The sequence below is a fragment of the Podarcis melisellensis genome (assembly GCF_964234715.1).
Source record: "Podarcis melisellensis genome assembly, chromosome: 11".
Classification (NCBI taxonomy): Eukaryota; Metazoa; Chordata; class Lepidosauria; order Squamata; family Lacertidae; genus Podarcis; species Podarcis melisellensis.
In genome coordinates this window covers 39,704,971-39,725,814 of record NC_138543.1, presented here as the reverse complement: position 1 = coordinate 39,725,814, position 20,844 = coordinate 39,704,971, and the positions used below count along the sequence as shown (strand labels likewise).

At 44.2% G+C, this 20,844-nt stretch overlaps 1 protein-coding gene across 6 annotated transcripts in view; it reads right to left on the bottom strand.

Moving 5' to 3' along the window:
- PDE4D (phosphodiesterase 4D) overlaps nt 1-20,844 on the bottom strand; it is a 650,804-nt gene that overhangs the window by 274,876 nt on the left and 355,084 nt on the right. The window lies entirely within an intron of this gene.

Here is a 20,844-nt window from a genome sequence, read left to right as displayed (position 1 = left end):
AAAATAAATATCAGTGTCACTAATGCAAATTATAATGACAAGATCATTGCTGATCTCAACGTGTGAGTAACAGACAGTGAAGATCATGCACTCCTTCCATCTTGAGTGATCAGCATTCTCAGAGTACTTAGTCCTGAAGAACAGCCATAAAGCAAAGCTTTCCATCCACCCCCGAAAAAAGGGGAATTACTCCTCCCAGTTCCTGATACTCCTTACTGTTTCACTCTATTGCTTTGATTTCAGACTTTACAGTGCAATCCTATGAAGCGTGGTACAGGATTCCATCCTTGTTGGTTGTTAAATGAGATTTTCACCACACCCCTGAGAACAGGCCTTCTCTGCGGTGGCTCCCCGCCTGTGGAATGCTCTCCCCAGGGAAGTTCACCTGGCACCTTCATTATACACCTTTAGGCGCCAGGCAAAAATGTTTCTTTTTAACCAGGCATTTGGTTGACCTGATTGACATCCTATACCCTTTTAAAATGTGTTTTTTTGGGGGGTGGGTTGGGGGGACGCCTTCCCATCAGGTGTCAAGGAAATAAACAACTATCTGGCATTTAGAGCACATCTGAAGGCAGCCCTTTTTAGGGAAGTTTTTAATGTCTGATGTTTTATTGTATTTTTAATATTTTGTTGGAAGCCGCCCAGAGTGGCTGGGGAAACCCAGCCAGATGGGCAGGGTATAAATAAATTATTATTATTATTATTATTATTATTATTATTATTATTATTATTATTATTATTATTATTATTTTGTTGTTGTTTTTATTTTGATTATATATATTGTGGTTTTATATTTTGATTTTGTTCTGTGAACCACCCTGAGACACACACACACACACACACACACAGGTATAGGACGGTATATAAATTCTAATAATAAATAATGATGTAACTCCTGTTGCATCTCTCAACTCTTTTCCATTCTACTTGTTGAAATTCAGCCTTTTCCAACCTGGTGCCTTCCCCCAACCAATGCTTTAGCCTGCAACTTGCATCAGACAGCACAGAGTTGTAATCTGGCAAAGGCTGCCTTACCCAGCTCTTGTCCAAATGTACATTTGCTCTACTTATTATGAGTAACAAACCGTGCACAGCACTACAGCTGTGCCCAACAAAGTCCTGGAGGCAACTTCTCCCATGCAAAGTGCTCTTGGGAGGGAAGAATAGCATGGAGGACAGTGGATAAAGGAATGCTTAACCCTTGCCCTGCCACTCACTTCCCCCCTGAAACTCCCTTCATCCCAGTGTTCCAGACTCATAGGGCAGATCCTCATCATGCACTTAGAGCATGATTCTCCCCCAGAGAATCCTGGGGACTGTGGTTTCACCCTCACAGGGCAGCTTTAACAAACCACAATTCCCAGGATTCTTTTGGGTTTTAAATATGCATTGAACATGCTTGAAATGGATGGAATGGCTGTGCCCATAATTAGAGAGCCCATGTTGTGTAGCATTTAGAGTGTAAGAAAGTTCAGTGGCTACTATGACCATGAGAAGAGAAACCTACAGTGCAAACCAGCCCATACCTCTCCCTTTCCTGTAACTGATTAAGAAGGTCAAAAGACTATTAAAAAAACCATGTGTTGGATGGTGAGCTCAATAAATCTGCACTTAATAAATCTGCACTAAAATAATTGCGCTTATCGCATTTTGCCATTTTGGTTAAAGTGACCATTTACAGATTATAAAGCGTATAAATTGGCTCCATGATAACAGGATGAAACAGACTAAACCTTACATCAGGACTAGACTTTGCAAAGCTGTAGCAGTGGAAATGGGATATACGGCTATGAAGATTACCGTATATGGTAATATACCCATATGTTACCAGAAGATACGGATGAGACACCCAACAATGCAAGCCCCCAGTTTATATAAACACACAGCAAATGTTTATTTGAATGGAAATGTCTTTAAAGTAAATGTGTGAACAGGACAATAGAATCACACAGGCAAACCCTAGCCCAGGGGTCAGCAAACTTACCGCGCCTCAGGCTGGTGTCTCCAGCGCCGATCGCGTGGCGGGCCAGAGGGTGGGGGAGTGTGCGCCCATACGCATGCACTCACGCTATTTCCGGCACACTTCCGGGTTGGAGGAGCACCAAAAATAGCTTTTGTGCATGTGCATAGGCCTCCTCCAACCCGGATGTGCACCGGAAATAATGCTTGCACATGCACAAATAACACTTGCGCATGCGCACAAGCTGTTTCCAGTGCTCCTCCAACCCGGAAGTGGGCAGCTGCATAGCGCCGGTAAGAGTGGGCGGTGGTAGTGGGTGGCAGGGGTTGCCGCAGGCCGGATAAACGAGTCCCTCAGGCCTTATCCGGCCTGTGGACCTTAGTTTGGGGACCCCTGCCCTAGCCCCAGTGTCACCCCCCCCTTTCCAGGTTGAGCCCCAGGGTCTGAAGGCCAAGCCCTCTAAGCACACTCAGCTGAAAGTAGCTGGAATCCACCACACAATTGGGAGGCCGTTCCTTCCCTGGACTCCCAATCACTGGGGGGCTTCTAAATGCATTCAGCTGAATTCAGCTCAGAAGCTCCCTTCGGTCCTCCCCATTTAATGCAAGAAGGCTGGGGCAGAAGCCAGCACACATTTTCTCCATGCATTGCTGTCAGGAACTGGCTGAACGAAGAGGAGTGGAGAGAGACACCAGCCAAGAAACCCCCCAGGGAAACCCCAGAGGAGGAAGGCTCAGAGCCAAGGGATCAGTGGTGGGACACTGAGGAGAGGTCAGAGGGAGAAGATTGGGAGGAGAGGCTGGATGCTGAAGGGGCAACAGGGTTTAGTGAGCTGGGAGAGCTGGTGACAAGGAGCAGATCAGACTCCAAGGCTGAAGCAAAGGAGGTGGGTTAAGAGGCTGCTGTAGAATCCAAGGACTCTCCCTCTCCTGTTGCAATAAGCTCCCTTTGATCTCAAAGAATGTGCAGAATAATCACGACGGCAGAACACAGAGACCAGAGGTGCACAGATGCAGTTTGAGACTGCTTGGGAAACATCTGGGAGAGGAGGAGCCTTAGAAGCAGTGGAAGGCAGGGACCTTCAATCCTGGCAACTGCTGTATAGAGGCAAGACCTACTAGGAAGTATTGCGGAGTTGTACAGTGGTACCTTGATTTACGAACTTAATCCGTTCCGGAAGTCCATTTTTAAACCAAAGCATTCTTAAACTAAGGTGTGCTTTCCCATAGCAGCGGGGGATTCAATTTACACTCAGCAGGAAACAAAACATGTTCTGCTTCCAAGGCAAAGTTCACAAACCAAAGCACCTACTTCCGGGTTTGCAGCGTTCTTAATGCGAGTTGCTCATAAACTAAGCTGTTCTTAGGCCATTTCCTTGAGTTCCTGACAACTGACTCTGCCTCTTCGTGCTGACCTGCATCTGACTCCAGCCCTGACAGTTGCCTGAGCAGAACAGAGCCTGAAATGTGCTACTTGGAATACCATTCTCTATCCAAGTGTACTACTGCCACTGCCAGAGGCTGAATACCAGTTGTTGTGGCACTCAGGCTTTCAGGCTTTCCGCTACTGTGAAAACAGGATGTTGGACTCTTAGGCTTTTTGGTTTGATCCAGCAGCCTCTTCTTGTGTTCAGAGACTCCTATATACTAACAGCAAACTCATTCTCCTAGTGCGGCTCTCTACGTACCACCCATGAACAAGAGAAGATATCAGTAGGTTCTGGGGGATCTCAAAGTTTGTAAAATTATCCCCCCAAAATAGTGGGTGGGAATCTAAGTATGGGGAAGGGAACTGCCCAATGAAGACTGGGTACACTCAGTGGGAACTGCCTTTTGGGGAGAAAACCTTAGAGTATCCTGAAAGAGGACATAGAAGTCTAGCAGGAAACCTGAGCAGGAGCTATGGTTTAAAAGAGAGGTGCAAATTACAAAATACACATTCTGTTTCTCTCATGCCCAACATACTCCCGTTCTGAAAGGGATTTCATAAAATGATCCACAGCTGTGGCCCAGCACAGTCAATAATGTCAGCCTTTTATTTTTTTAAAACGGTGTGGAATTGCCATAAGACCTCTTGCAAAATTGCTCCCTGGAAACGACCTATTGTTGAAATGTACCTTAAATTCAAATCCTCTATTCAGCTAGAACATCAGAGAAATATGCTTTTTGTATTCAGCCTCCAACCTACCAAAGGATACTCCTGAGGGCAGATCAAACCTCTGGAGAGGAAGTAAAGAAAACACAGGTGAACACAAAAGTTTCCTTTAATGTTTGTGCATGCCATCTGAAAGCACAAAACTCTTTGCAATGTGGTTATTAAAATGCAAGTGCTCAATATCCAGAACTGTCTCTGTTTTGTAACACCACATATTTCTGATTTAAAGGTAAGGACAAGTGTTCAGATGTGTCCCTCAGGGAGAACAATTTGGATGACAACCCCCACAAGTCAATTTGGAGTATCTATAGGGCCAGATATTTTGCTACCTGAGGCAAAGCAGCAAATATCTCCCACCTCCTTTTCCAATATACATTTTTTTTGCAGTATTCAGAGTATACAGAATTCCTATTTGTTTTTCAACTGGAATTCTATCTCCAGTGCAGTTTAATGGGCAACCTCAAACCTAACAATGCATCAAAAGCCAGCCTTGCCATTGGGCACAAACTCCCCCTCAGATGGCAGAAACTGAATGGCACGGAGATCTCAGCCAACCCTGAGCCCCCTAAATCAGCCTCCTGCTCCCAGGATGCTGCCCCATCACCAGGGTGCCTGACTTTGTACACGGAATGGCTGTCAGGAGAGGGGGCACCATCTTGCATTTTGCCTCAAAAAGGAATATGCCTTGTATATGTCTTGCTTCCACCTGTTGCGTTTGGGATCAGGATATTAAAATTTGTTAATCCTATGGGCAAAGGGAACATCATTTAATACAATGAACCCTGGAAAGTACATAAGTAAGCCGCACTCAAATCAATATGACTAACCTGATCCAAAACACCCACCCACCCCACTCACACATGAAAACAAAGGTCACCACAGCGAATCACAAACAAACAACCACACCCTGGGCCAACCCCAACTGGGGGGGGGGGAGAGAGAGGGAGACTGCACATACTTTGGTAAACTAAGAAAAATCTTTAATAAAAAATACATTTTAAAAAACAAAAACAAAACAAAAGAGTGGCCAAAATCCAGAAAATGCAATCAGGTAACCTGCCAGACAGGAGATAAACAACACATTCAGGGTTCTGTTTTAGCCACCCCCTGTGATGTATGTATGTATGATGCATTGGGGGAGGTGGTCCTGGGATACACCCCTTCTGTGATGTATGTATGATGTTTCTGGGAGTGGTCTGGAGTTTGAGGGTGGGCAATTTAAAAGGTCTATATAAGGGTGGGCACACCTTTGTTCTGGGTTTCTCCTCCCTCTGGCATGTGGTGAGTGAGGACCCTGTTGCAACAGTTTAATAAAGATCAGGCTTCTCAAAAAAAAGAAAGAAAGAAATAAGCCGCACCATTAGTGGGATTTGGCTCGGCCCACACGTAATGCTAAGCCAAACCATGGTTTTAGCACAAATGTGTAAGCTCCCAGAGATGAGATGGTGGCCACTTTGCACCTCCTCTGGTCCTGCTGCAAGCTAGACGATTGTTTGGTTTAGCATGTCAGCTGAGCCCAAGCTCATGGTTTTCCTCCTCCAGACAAACCATGAGGCATAAACAAATAGCAAACCTTGGTTACAGTTCACGGTTTGCTTAGAGAGAGGAAACCATGAGCTTCAAATGACATGATATGCCAAACCATTGCTTAGCTCACAGCACTGCAGCAGCAACAGGACTGGAGGAGAGCAAGGCAGCTGTGATCTCTTCTCTGAGAACCCACACATTTGCACTCAGCCATTGTTTGACTAAGCTTCATGTGCGAACCAGGTCATATCAGCTGCGACCATGATGAATGCTATTAAGGTACCCTCCTTCCACATGCACTCCAGGCTCCTCTAAGAGATAGCTCAGGTTTTGCAGTTAAGAAGTTAAAGGGCTTTCTCAATAGCAGCACCATTTCTGAGGTGGGTTCTTCCCAACACATTTGTTTGCTCTTGTCTTGGAATACAGGAAGTTGGCCAAAGCATTTATGTTCCTTAAGCAGGCATTTGCAGTCTAAGGGTGCCTCCAAACTGTTGTTATTTTGCAGGAGGGATTCAACAGTGCACTGTGAAGTTTCAGTCTGGAAAACATAAAAGTGGATTAAAGTGCTCTGTCACCCTGGTGCAACAAATGTCACGTTAAAGAAAGAAATGTACTTTGGGGGGGGGGTTAGGAAAGAGATGGGAGAAATGCGTGAAAAGGTGTGGAACGAACAAATGATTAACAGGGAGGTAAAATACTTCATAAGCAAATTGGAACTAATGCTCAATAAAGACCCGATGTAATCTTAAGCTCTGCATATGCTTTCTGTAAGCAAATCAGGTTGACTGCTCGGTATGTAGGTCATCTGCAGAAGTCCTTAGAATGCTCTTGCTGCTGCCAGGGACAATGTCTAACTGATGGCTGACTTTGGATTTTATCGTTTCTTTTATTGTATGCTTTAAAACATTGTCTTGTAGACTGCCTTTAGAGAACATTTGGATGGGATATAGATTTTAAAACAAAACAGAACGATGGTACAGGCTTCCTGTACCTTGAGAAATCCCTTTACTGTATACAAAAAAGAAAAAAGAGAAAGAAATAACCCAACTTGCCTACATGAGAAAAATTCAGCTCTGATGTACTGGCCAAAAGGTAGGTCTCTGCTGTGGATATTTACCTGAAGATTTACTCATTTATATGCTCATTAGAGAATTATTTTTTCCTAGCATAAACCTCAAATGTGGCTCCATGCATTTACAGTGGTACCTCGGGTTACCTACGCTTCAGGTTACATACACTTCAGGTTGCAGACTCCACTAACCCAGAAATATTACCTCGGGTTAAGAACTTTGCTTCAAGATGAGAACAGAAATTGTGCAGCGGCGGCGCAGCGGCAGCAGGAGGCCCCATTAGCTAAAGTGGTGCTTCAGGTTAAGAACAGTTTCAGGTTAAGAACAGACCTCCAGAATGAATTAAGTTCTTAACCCGAGGTACCACTGTATTTATATCGCTCCAACATTCCTTTTAGAAATTTAGGACAACGCACGTCATTCCCTCTAATTTCAATGTGTGGGTTTTGAGTGCCATGGGTTAAATGACCAGACCAGTACCATGCACACAGGAGGAGATATTAGCAGGATTTAAAAGAATCCCAGAGTTACCAGAAGTACAAGAGAAGTACAAAAGAAAGTTTAGGAAAGGGGGAGGAGTGACCCACCACAAAACCATTCATTGAGGACTGAGCCTATTCAGTGTCCAAGGAATGCTGACTGCTGGACAGGAGAGAGATGGAAAACCAGAAGATGGGAGAAGGAATGGAGTCTAATGGAATGAAGTACTGTAGCCAGAATCCTAAACAGCAGCACTCCACTCTGCAAGATTCTGTTGCAGGTGTTATTTTTAAAATTTTGATTATTATTTGCTTATTTATATTCCACCTTTCCGCAAAGTATTCAAGGCAACAAGTGGTTACTTATTTCATCAATTCTGAGATGCAGCTTGGTCTGAGAGTGTGAAACTGGCCCAGCGTTCAGTAAGCTTTTGTTTGGTTAAGTGAAGACCTGAACACAGATCTCTCCCTGCTCCAAGTGCAGCGAACACTACATCACCCTGGCTGTCAGAACAATGTGACGTAAGAACAGGATGGAGCCAGCCAGTCGTGAAAACAGCAAGGAGCTGCAATCAATCAGGGCTTGAGTCTGTTGCACGATGCTTTTTTCCTTCTCTTGATCCCAAAGAAGGGCAAATTGTCAAGAATGTGATCAACGGTGCATCATTGCCATGTTGTTTTTTGGGGAGAGGGTGGGCAGGGAATGGGAAAAGCAATGCAAAAGTGATAGAGAAGAGCATATACTTACTGGCAAAGGTGGCATTTAATTAACACCCTTAAGGCTGAAATCCTGTACCCACTTATACTTGGGAATAAGCCCCGCTGAAATCACTGCATCTTACTTCTGGATAGATAGATAGATGATAGATAGATAGATAGATAGATAGATAGATAGATAGATAGATAGATAGATATGACTACATTGTAAGAGAATTAAAATCTGAGCATTGCCAAACGAAATTTCCATTAGCCATCACTTTGCACAGCTATCCTGTTTGTATTCTAGCCTGGCACTGCAAGTTGTTCGATGGTAGTCAAAACAGTCCTTAGAAAGTCATGCCCTACTTGAGTGTTGTTAAAAGAAGACTTATTCAATTAAGAGGGAATACTTGCATCAAAGCCATTTACTGGCTTGGATCTAATTAGTCAAACGTAAGTGGCTTGTTTATTACAGGTAATAAACCGATAGGTGACTGCAGCGCAAGGAAACAACACATGATGCCCACAGATGAACTCCAGGAACAGGCTCTAGCTGCAAGGCTGACATGGCAAAAGATGTCAATACTGCAGTTCTATTACTGCCGCTCTGATCAGGAGCCCCGCACTATCTGAGACACAGCAGGACAGGTTAGCTAAGGCCTTTGCCACGCTCAGGAACTCCCATTCCCCCCAAAAGAGACCCTTTGCTGTTGTATTTCTTGTAGCAAATAAAATTTTATTATAGGAAATATCTGGGTTTTAAAACAGGGTTTTAAAGCTGCTTTTAAAAAATTCAAAGAAATACTTTTGTGGGTTGTTTTTTTTTTTAAAAAAAAAATAATTTTTCAGATTTTGAAATTTACAAACAATTGTCAAACAACCAAACTAAAAAGTGAATCTCATAGATTCAGCTGGACTTCCTTCCTCCCCATTGTGGGTACTTAAGTTAACTTTTTTCCTCCTGCATCTTCTCTATTAATCCAAATCTATTAAATTTCCATTACAACCATAATTTAACATTCAACTACAAGTAACATCCCAATACAACGATTTCTAAGGTGAATTATATATTTTCCCCATTCCTTATTAAAATTTAGGTCTTCCTGGTTTCTAATTCTTCCGATCATTTTTGTCATTTCGGCATATTTCCATCAATTTAACCTGCCATTCTTCTCTGGTAGGGACTATGTCTTCTTTCCACCTCTGGGTTATTTTTTTTTTAAAAAAAAAATATGTATCCATTTTTTATGTTGTGATTTGCCTTTGAATGGTATAGCACAAAAGCCAGATTTTTTTATTATTATTATTATTATTATTATTATTATTATTATTATTATTATTTAAAAAACAACAACCAGGGTTATCAGCCAATACTTGTTTCTTTGTTTGTGCAGTCATAGGTATAACCTGAAATCTGCAAAGCACTGAGTAAAGCCTGCCTAATCCAATTTCTTCTGCTATCTCTTCCTGAACTCCATCTTCAGACTGTGACTTCTGCATCTTCACCATCAAGCCAAATGTGTGTGTTTCCCCCCCTTTCCCCTCCTCTGACTGCTTTGTTTAACATCTAGCCATCTAGGAGAACCTGAAAGCGTCTTCAGTATTTGGTGACATTTGGTTGCTCATAATAACAACACTGACATTTAGGTAATTTTAGATTCCCCCCCCCCCTTATGGACCAACATGGCCCCTACACTGTTTTGTTGTTGGGTTTTTTTTGGGGGGGGGGGGCTCAAAATGTTCCGTTTAAATATTTAAACAAATAAAGTGAAAGCTCCAGAAGGGAATCTGTGCTTGTTTGTTGGGATGGAGGCAGAGTTGTCTCCCAGACAAGCGTGGGCAGAACGTAGATCTCTCAATCTATGGGTTGATTTCCAGGTGACTTGGTAAGTTAGGAAGGACTGCTTAATGACAGCAGTAACAAAATATTCCCTCTTCCGAAATTTTATGGTTGAAGTGAAGTCAGATGGGGAATGGAAGAGCCACGAGCTTCATCGAGTTCCGATAAATTTTGGGGCTCAGAATTCTTTAATGCTAAATGCATGTCTTTCACTGATCTGGTCAGTGCATTTCGAGATTCTAGTGAACAAACAAGCAAACAAACAAACCAAGTAGCAGGGCAGAGTCAACACCTGTATCACTGCAGCTTACCTGGACTGGGCAGGGGCAGGATGACAGCAAGGATAGGAGAATACTGACAGGAGCAACAGATTTACTCCACTGCGATGCTCATGCTGCACTCAGCAAACAGGGCACTACTGCAATGTAGGTTCCACAAGCCTGGAGTTTCCCTACCTTTGCTTTACCATACTCTTGTGAAACTCTGTTCCTACTTTGCTAGGAGCAGAGTTGTGCTAGGAATGGGCTCGTCCAGCTGCAATGTAAACTCATTCTTTGGACCAAGTTAGTTACGGGCACATATCTGTTGCCCAAATGAAAATCTTTATAAAGAGAGCAGTGTGTTATTAGGGTTCCTTTCATACAATCCATTCGATGAGCGTTCATCCAAATTTGTTGGCACAAAGATTGCAGGGAGGTTAGATGACGTTGGCTGCCACTGGACCATTCATTCTGACCTGTTACACAACACTGCCTCAAGCAGGTGTTACTCCACAGCTTCTCAAGCATTGCCCCGTCATCTTCCTTACCGCAAAATTCATGTTGTTAATTCTCATTGCATAACCTGAATTTGCTGAAATGCACCTGAATCTCACATGCAAAATAGTGGGGGCGGGGGGGGGGGGTTTAGTTTGGAAGAACCCTGTAAGAAGCATTGGGGAAACAAGCGTTTGCTTGTTGATCCATTGCTGCTACTGCAGCTAGAAAGCAAATTGTTCTTTAGCTGTCGCTGAAAAGATAATAAAAATATCCCTTCCAGTAGCACCTTAGAGACCTATTGCAGTCGTTTAACAGTCATCAACAGTCAAAACAAAACAAAATCTTTCCAGTAGCACCTTAAAGACCAACTAAGTTAGTTCTTGGTATGAGCTTTCGTGTGCATGCACACTTCTTCAGATACACAGTGTGCATGCACACGAAAGCTCATACCAAGAACTGACTTAGTTGGTCTTTAAGGTGCTACTGGAAGGATTTTTTTTTGTTTTGACTATGGCAGACCAACACGGCTACCTATCTGTAACTGAGTCATCAACAGGTTTACCACACCTATCAGCCAATCACCCATTCCCACCACCCTTCTGAGTAATACCCCTCCCCACCCTCCCACTATATATAAAGGTCTGGTGACTTCTGTTTCGGTGTATCTGAAGAAGTGTGCATGCACACGAAAGCTCATACCAATAACAAACTTAGTTGATCTCCAAGGCGCTACTGGAAGGAATTTTTTTATTTTGTTTTGACTATGGCAGACCAACACGGCTACCTACCTGTAACTAGAACTGATAAGAGAGGTTCTTTGAGCAAAATTGAAAGAAAAAAGAAGCAGTATTATCTCAGAATGTTTATTATATAATAATAATAATAATAATAATAATAATAATAATAATAATAATAATAAAAAAATTATTTATATCCCTCCCTCCCCAGCCAAAGCCGGGCTCAGGGCGGCTAACAACAATCAAATAATCCAACATTCTAAAAACATTTCAAAAATTAATTAAAATCAGATTGATGGCAACCGTTAAGCAAAATTCTGTGCAGATTGCCAGAGGAGGGAGTCAGGCTGCACCCTGACCAAAGGCCTGGTGGAACAGCTCTGTCTTGCAGGCCCTGCGGAAAGATGTCAGGTCCCGCAGGGCCCTAGTCTCTTGTGACAGAGCGTTCCACCAGATTGGAGCCGCAGCCGAGAAAGCCCTGGCTCTAGTTATTACTATATTGTGCTCCATTGCACACAGAAAAGGTGCCGTACTGCATTTGAGCAGTGACCTTAACAGTGCGCGAAGCATATTAAGATTGGTATTGAGCCTCAGGATTACGTACCTTTCTCATTTACCAGCCCCATCTGAAAAGTACTGCATGCAAACATTTTTAACCAGTCTAGATTTGGTTTCGTCAAGCCTTTAACGGCTATTTTTATGGATGGGCAAGGTCCAATTCCCAGCCTGAAACAAGGAACTCCTTCGCCATATCTTGTGTCTGCCAGAGACAGGGCTCAGGCCACGCGCCAGACACCAAACCCTTGTTTCCAGCATAACAAGAACAGCTGGTTAGAGGGGGGGGAAGGACTGTGGGCCATGCAAGGCAAAAGGCAGAAATCTTTGGCCAGGGCTCTTTTAGCCAGGTCATCAAATGCCAAGGAAAAAAGCAATGACACACACAGCTTACTTCCACATAAATCTTAGTGCTGGGCTAGGAGGTGAGAGACCAGGCTTGTATATGCAGTTTGCAAAAGACCAGCAAGTTAACAGAAGCGATGGCTCAGTTGGTAGAGCATGAGACACTTAATGGCAGGGGTGGGGCCTCACTTTGGGCAAAAGTTTCCACTAGGTGACCCCCGTGGACTCTTCCAACTCTCCAATTCTAAGCTCTCTCACCAAGTAAGCAAATCATTATCAGACTTGGAAAAGCTGGATCAAGTTCATCCATTTGCTGAAATAATTAAACTGAATAGTTTAAACTGGGTTCTGAACAAATGTACAATTAATTGATGCTATTTTGAAATGTATTCTGTTACTATTTTCCTTACTGGGTTGTGCAAACTGCCCTTCTGAGTAATGCCTTTTAAAGAGTAGAGTGGGAGGCGATGGGGATGAGTCTATGGAACCAACAGGGTGGGGGTGGCGGTGTGAAAAAGGTCTGGGAACCACTGGTGTACATCAACCTTGCCTTATTAATGAGCTACTCCCACAGTGGTTCAGTGGAGGGAGGACATGGGGGTGAAACAGGAGCGACATCTGCTACATGGGGCTGCACTGGAAGACAACTTGGAAAGCTGATCTGAAATGCAGCAGCCAGATTACTGACTGCTTTAAAACAGCTGTGCTCTTTGCCATTTCATTCCTAGGCCCAATTTAACGTGCTCATATTGGTGTTTCAATCCACAAATGTCTGAAGGACCTTCTCCTTCCCTACAAACCCTCTTAGGTGCTGAACTTGGCAGACGGGGCCCTCTTGGTAGTTCCTCCATCCTCAGATGTTTGGGGAGGGAGGAGTAATGGCCAGGAGAGGGCATTCTCTGTGGTGGCCCCCAAACCGGGGAACTCCCTCCCCACAGAGGTCCGCGTGGCACCTTCATTGCACAGCTTCCGGAGAATGCTTAAGATATGCACCTCTTTCCCTCGGCTTTTGACACTTGAGACGTATGTTTTTAGGACCCACCTTGTTTTTCTTTGACTGTAAGTTGCTTTAAACTGTTTTTAATATTGTGTTTTAATGTTGTAAACCGCGCTAGGACCTTGGGGTGAAGGGCGGTTAATAAATAAACAAATAAATCGTCCGCCAGAGTAAACGACAGACTCACCTTGCTCTAGAAAGTGACTAAAGCAAAAGCCAGGCTTTCGAGACTCACTGTCGTTGTTTATAACAAACTAGCATAGGTGAGCTCAGAGAAGGAAGATAATGATTAAGTAGAAGATGAATGCAGCAGTCTTCAATTCTGGGCTTTCCTTTGGGGTAGAGCTATGGGGGCCGTCACAATGAGACCCTGCACTTCAGCATTTACCCATACACCACTGATCACCTGCTTGACTGGGCAATTATTTTCACAATTACTATGTTCCCCCACCACCATACAACTCCTTTAAAATACACTTTCCTTCTTTTTGAATCCACTGCCTTTTGTCCTATTGTCTATAGCAATTCACTCTAATTTCACTGCTTTCTTCCTTAATAAAAAAATACAGTACTTAGCTGGGGCCAAGGCAGTGAGAAGTAGACCTTTACTAATCCTCATGTCTTGGATACTACTCTGTCTCTCTGTCGTTAATTACAAGGTTTCTCCCCTCTTCTGACTCATCGCTGACTCATGTTCCATTCAACTGACTGACCATTTTAAGTCCTCCGCCTGTCTCTCCCCATTAGTCTTTAATATTAATTTCCATTTTTCACTTACATTCATTTGTTTTGTCCCAGAATGTGCCAGGATTAGCACTCATCGTTATAAGGTTCTGGCATACTTACAAGCTAACTGTCCACATTAACATGACAATTTGAGGCTCGGAGGTAGATGCAATCCCTCTCAGTGCCATGACATCTGCCGATCTCATGAACACGTATTCTAAGTAATGCAGAAATGTGCCAAACAGAACAGAACTAAAACTAGGATAACAAAATGCCCTAAGGACCACATTTCCTATTAAGGACCATGCTTCCTATTAATATTTCATTATATCTCTTCTTATAGCAGCCTTTTCAGCCAACATTTTCAGGAGAGTGTTTTACAAATATGCCCATCAATGTGAATACCAAGTGAAACACTGTCAAACGTCTTGCTAACAATACATGATAACTATTGTATTATTCATATGAATGAAACCAATTCTCTTAACACACCTGCACATTGTCTTGCTACTGATGCTTGGAAACCATGCCCTTCCTCTGTGCATGATGGAAGCAACATGGGGGACATGGGGAAAAAACGGGCAGTCATCACCATGTCCTAGAAGCAACAAACTTTTGTGCAAAATCATAAGAACGTAAGAAGAAGCTGCTGGATCAGGCTGATCTAGTCCAGCATCCTGTTCTCCAGTGGCCATGCAGATGCCTGTGGGAAAGCTGATTGCAGGATCCAAGCACAAGAGCACTCTCCCCTGCTGTGATTTCCAGAAACTGGCATTCAGATGCATTGCTGCCTCCAACTGTGGTTGGCATGGCTGGCATCCATCTGTCTCAAAAGACAATGGAGTGCGCCTCCAGGGATGAAGTCAAACTGCTGCATTAGCAGCACCAAAGTCCAGGGTGCAAGCCTGGGCAGTGTGTATGGAGATCCTTGGCTGCCCAGACAACAAGACCACCCACTCTGACTCACTGATGTGGTCCAAAGGAAAGCAGAGCGATACATTTGGCACCAGCTTAGCTGCAGGAGTTGCCAGAAGGAGGCATACATGGCGCCATCCATCTGTCTTAGGCACTCCACTCCGGATTTGTGTAGTGTTTAAAAAGGTAAAGGTACCCCTGCCCGTACGGGCCAGTCGTGTCCGACTCTAGGGCTGTGCGCCCATCTCACTTAAGAGGCCGGGGGCCAGCGCTGTCCAGAGACACTTCCGGGTCACGTGGCCAGCGTGATGAAGCTGCTCTGGTGAGCCAGCACCAGCGCAGCACACGGAAACGCCGTTTACCTTCCTGCTATAAAGCGGTACCTATTTATCTACTTGCACTTAGGGGTGCTTTCGAACTGCTAGGTGGGCAGGAGCTGGGACCGAAAGACGGGAGCTCAGCCCGCCACGGGGATTCGAACTGCCAACCATGCGATCGGCAAGTCCTAGGCACTAAGGTTTTACCCACAGCGCCACCCACGTCCCTCTTTTGTAGTGTTTAGTAGCCATCAATAGCCCTCTCTTCCATGAAATTGTCTGAACTGTCTCCCCGGGAACAAGTTTCATAGCTTTACCATTTATTGTGTGAACAAGTTCTTTCTTTTATCCATCTTGAATCTTCCAACAATCCTTTGAGCGTAAGCAAACCAACCTATTCTGAGTTTTAAAAACAAAACAAAACCCAGGTATAGTATTAAACTGGCCAACATAACAAAGTGGGCCATGATCTTAAGCTACACATCCCAACACTTTATCAAGTCCACGCTAGAGGATGGTCATGCTCAGAAGAATAGCTGGAGTGTGTCTGTCCCATCCCAGATTCCATAAGACAGGAGGTGAATCAGCCAAAAGACACCTCCTGGAACGGCAAGGGCATGTGGTCAGGGTCCCGGTGACCAGAGTCCATGCCTAGCCAACTCAGAGGCTTCATACTGTCCAACAACTGTACAGCATGATGCTGCACATTTTTAGTTTCTGTTACGCCTCAAGGAGAAACAAAGGAACATAGGAAGTTGCCTTGCTCCATATTGGACTAGTTTGTCCATCTAACCTAGTACAGCTTACTCAAGTATAGCTTCTTCCAGTAAACATTTTTCAATTGGACATGCCAGGGATCGAACCTAGGACCTTTCACACATGCAAAGCACATGCTCTGCTGCTGAGCCTAAGGACTTGTGTAGCTCACAAGGCTGCATCTCAGACAAGGCGGTTTCGACTTAAAGCTCTGCGGAGCCCCAGATGTGTAAACCCGGTGAATTGTGAACTGCACATTCTTACTGCATTTCCCCCCTCAAAGCTGTACAAGATACATAGAATGTTTTTATTCACTGTCCTGTGGGAAGAACAAACAATCACATCCAAAACCACAAAGTATTACAACCTACCTTCTATATTAAGAACCAGGAAAAGATCTACAATCCTTATCTGGCTATAAGGTAGATCCTGTAATTAAGCAGCATGCTTATTTTTATTTGATTTGGTATTAACATAAGGCTGCATGAGGAAATCATTAGTGTTAGTGTTGAAGGTGTTGGAAATAAAGAATACACACACACACACACACACACACTGAACATCCTTCACAAATGCATTCTAAGCTCGACAGATTTTATCCCAGTAAAAACAGTGTTCTTCCTTACTACTAAAAATCTTCCAAGAAACACAGCCTTTTCTTTATGGGAGGGGTAGAGAACCAGATGTTACTGGACTAAAGTACTGTACCATCAATCCCTGACCACTGGCCATGCTGGCTGGAGCTGACAGGTGCTGAAGTCTAACAACACCTGGAGGACCGGAGGTTCCCCAGCCCTGCCTTACAGTGTCATCCCAAACCATCAGTGCCAGTTCCAGGTTTTGCTGGGGTTGCCCCCCCCCCGAGTGCAACCCACCCCCAACCACAACAGTTGCCTCTTTCTCTTGGACTCAATCTGCACAACCTTCCAGAGGGAGAGGTAAAGGGAGCGAAGAGGTTTCTGCTCCCCGGAAACTGCAATTAATCCAGAATGCGGCAGCTAGACTGGTGACTGGGAGTGGCCGCAGGGACCACATAACACAGGTCCTGAGAGCTCTGCATTGGCTCCCAGTACATTTCCGAGCACAATTCAAAGTGTTGGTGCTGACCTTTAAAGCCCTAAATGGCCTCGGTCCTGTATACCTGAAGGTGCGTCTCCACCCCCATCATTCAGCCCAGACACTGAGATCCAGCACCGAGGGCCTTCTGGCAGTTCCCTCATTGCAAGAAGTGAGGTTACAGGGAACCAGACAGAGGGCCTTCTCAGTAGTGGCACCCGCCCTGTGGAACGCCCTCCCTTCAGATGTGAAGGAAATAAGCAGCTATCTTCTTTTTAAAAGACATCTGAAGGCAGCCCTGTTTAGGGAAGTTTTTAATATTTAATGTTGTATTGTTTTTAACACTCGATTGGGAGCAGCCCAGAGTGGCTGGGGAAACTCAGCCAGATAGGCAGGGTATAAATAATAAATTATTATTATTATTATTATTATTATTATTATTATTATTATTATTATTATTGCCAGATCACTCAGAAATGACAACTGACCGGGTTATAAGACCAGGAGTCTCAAGGTGGGCAGTGCCCCCAAGACATCACACCTACCCCATGTTAACCAGTTCGTTTCTTTCTACCAATTGCTACTAAAGTAATTCTGTCCTTCCACCCATAGAGTCCATTCCTCATTAGGTCTCATGTTCTAAGAACTATCTTGGAAACATAGGATACTTCTTTAGACCAAGTCAGATAATTAATTCATCTAGGTCAGCACTGCCCACGGTTGACCGGCAGCAGCTCTCCAGAATTTCAGGGGGAAACCCATCCTAGTCCTAGCTGGAAATGTTGGGAGATGGAACCTGGGACCTTTTGCAGGAAAAGCATATTCTCTGCTGCTGAGCTATGACACTTGGATACTGCTAAAAGCGAGTCTGAACATCCTGTATCAATGATACACATATGTAGAGAGCATATGTGGAGAGCAGACAGAAAAGAGATATTTGAAAGCCACCCTAGCCAATGTTAGAAAAAGGCAGAGCAGTCAATGAGCCAGGCTGGGTCATGTCTAACCATATCAAGAACCAGCCCTGGAGCCTAATTCCCTGAACCAGGAACCACACCTGCCTTCTGCAGGTCAGGATTCAGTTTAAACTTACTGGCCATCATTCAGCCCAACACTGCACCCAGTCCATGACCATCTCACCCTATTTCTGCCAGGAGTGTGTGCAGGAGCAGGCCCTGTGACCGGTAGGGCTTCGCAGAACTTGGGCTTTCCTAAGTTTGTTCTGAAGAGGCAAGGCGCAGCTGCACAGGTGAGGCCAGTTGGTAACTCACAGCACCTGGTGGCAGGAGCCGGGAAGGGATATAAGGTCAACATTTCCCTTTGGCTCTTTGCCACAGCAACACGCTTCCTGCCTTTGGCTTCTTGACTCCTTGCTTCCTGATCCTCAGACCCTTGACTCCTGGTTTCCTGACCCTCGGACCCTTGGCTTCTGGACTCCTGTTCCTGCTCCCACCCCACCGTCTTGCCCCCAGTCCCGACGTCCTCCGCCAAGACTTTGACCGCCCATAAACCAGACCGTGACAATTTCTCTGTTACCTGCCTGCTGATGCCACTGTGCCCCAAATCTCCCAACAAGTTCCTATACATGTTAAACAGCACTGGGGACAGGATGGAACTTGTGGCATCTCACTATCTAATAGCCAAGCTGCCAAGGTACTGTCAACAAATATTGTAACATGAAACTGACCCAAAGATCCAAGCAAAACCACTTTAACAAAGTGTCCCACTCTCTACGCCCAAGCCACAAATATGAAAAGCACAAACAGGGTCACATTCCTTATCTCTCTTCCAATAAAGGTAACCCATCAACGCCAATCCAATCGTAAACCCAGGCCTGAATCCAGGATCAGAGGCTGCATGCCTATGGAAACCAATCACTTGAAAAACAACATTGAGAGAGGGCTATTGTGCTCATGTCCTGCCTGGGGGCTTTTCCATAGGATGATAGACTTGACATGCCTTTGTCCCAGGGCTCTTCTTTTGCTCTTCTTCAGAGGTGTCATGCTTCCAAGGTAATGCCACATAGCCCTTTTCCATTCAGTGCCTGAAGGTGGCTTTGGGATCATTCAGCTAAAGCAGAGACGTGGAACCTGTGACCCTCCAGCTGTTGATGGACTTCAACTCCCTTCATCACTGACCATGCTGGCTGGGGCTGATGGGAGCTGTAGTTCAACTACCATCGTAAGAGCTCCCCATCCCTAAAGGCACCACTGTGGGTCTTATTTTTCAATCCACAAAGACTTTCCTTCCCCTGCAAAGATTTGAGTGTAGCTCCTTTTCTTTCTCTCTTTACCCAATGCTTGCTTTAGACAGTCTTTGCACATGAATGGGGATGCTAATATGCTACCCCTGCCTGTTCTGAACTAGAGCTTTTCCTTCTTTTTAATGGCACACACAGATGGAAAATGGAGAGAGGGGAATTGCACTCTCTCTGGAATCTGTTGCCTGAAGCTCCATTTTTAATGGTAAGGCAAACCATGGTTTACCAATTTCCCTTTAGGTAAGCTGCTTATTTGTAGTAGGACCCGGCCAAAGCACATCCATCATAAAGTTTCAGGGGCTTTGCCCAGCTTTTGACTGGATCAATGTCAGGTGTGAGTGGTCTTTTCCATGACGTGTAAATAAATACCGTATTTTTTGCACCATAACACTCACTTTTTTCCTCCTAGAAAGTAAGGGGAAATGTCTGTGCGTGTTATGGAGGAAATGCCTACGGGTGGCATGCCTACGGATTTTCCTCCTCTAAAAACTATGTGCGTGTTATGGTTGGGTGCGTGTTATAGAGCGAAAAATACGGTGTGTGGTAAGACAGCAACAATTGCAACACTGACCCAGGATGATCCCGAATTGAGCTGAGGGTAGCAAGGCCTTGCATCAAATTTCCCACCTGCTTCAGTTTCACACACAAAGAACTTTTATTATCACAGATGGAAAGTTAGAAGGCTGGCAGAATAAAAATGAAGCTCAAATGCAGGGGGACGGGAATAACTTTTAAAATATTGATATTTTAATGACTCATTTACTGATCACATATGCTCTCTTTTATATGTGACAGATTTTTTAAAAATGGTATATGTAAGGAAAACTGAAATAAGGGTGCGGGTGGAAATGTTCACTGGAGAAGAAAAGGAAATTTTGGATTTCTACAGTTAACGTATGATGTTTCAGGGATGCTGACGCTACCACCCAATGCCTTTAAATGTATTGCTTCGGTGCTGAGGAGAGCAGTATTCAAGACAAGAAGCATCAATTAATAAAGCTTTTAACCAAGCACCACATTAATTGGGTCGCTTGGAAAAACCCCTCTTCCTGTTACTCCATTATAATCTTCATAATGGATGTGTTACAGCAATCCAAGAGGCTCCCTCTCTGCACCACTTTTAAATAAATAACATGGAATCTTGCCATGCCTGACAATGCATAGGTACTAGAACCTTTTTGAAAGCAAGCCTCCTCCCACCACTAAAAAATAAATAAAATCCTAGTCATTCTTTTATCAGTCTTCCCATACCTATGCATTATCAGGCATTGTTAAACAGTATGCTCTAGAATAAGCAGATTTATCCACTTTCTAGAGCATACTGTTTAACAACCGTGTAAGCAAACCCATCTTATTATATAACAAAATAGAAAGGGTTATATTAAGTCACACTGCCTGGATTGTATAAGGGAGCAAAAAATAATAAAAATATGCAACTAATCCCTGATGCTTCTTTGACGTTGCACACAAAAGAAGGGAGGGGAAAATAGTCCCTTGGCATGCATTTCTTAGAGAAAGCATCATTCGTATTCTGGTGCATACCCTAGCAAAAAGGGGGTGGGGCAGAGGGAGGAGAGGAGGAGGAAAAGCAGAAAGGACAAGGGAGGAAAAACAGCCCTTTTCACCAAATACCCCTTCGCTGAAGCAGGGAAAGACTTGTCTGGAAAAACACTGAACCTAAGAATTAACT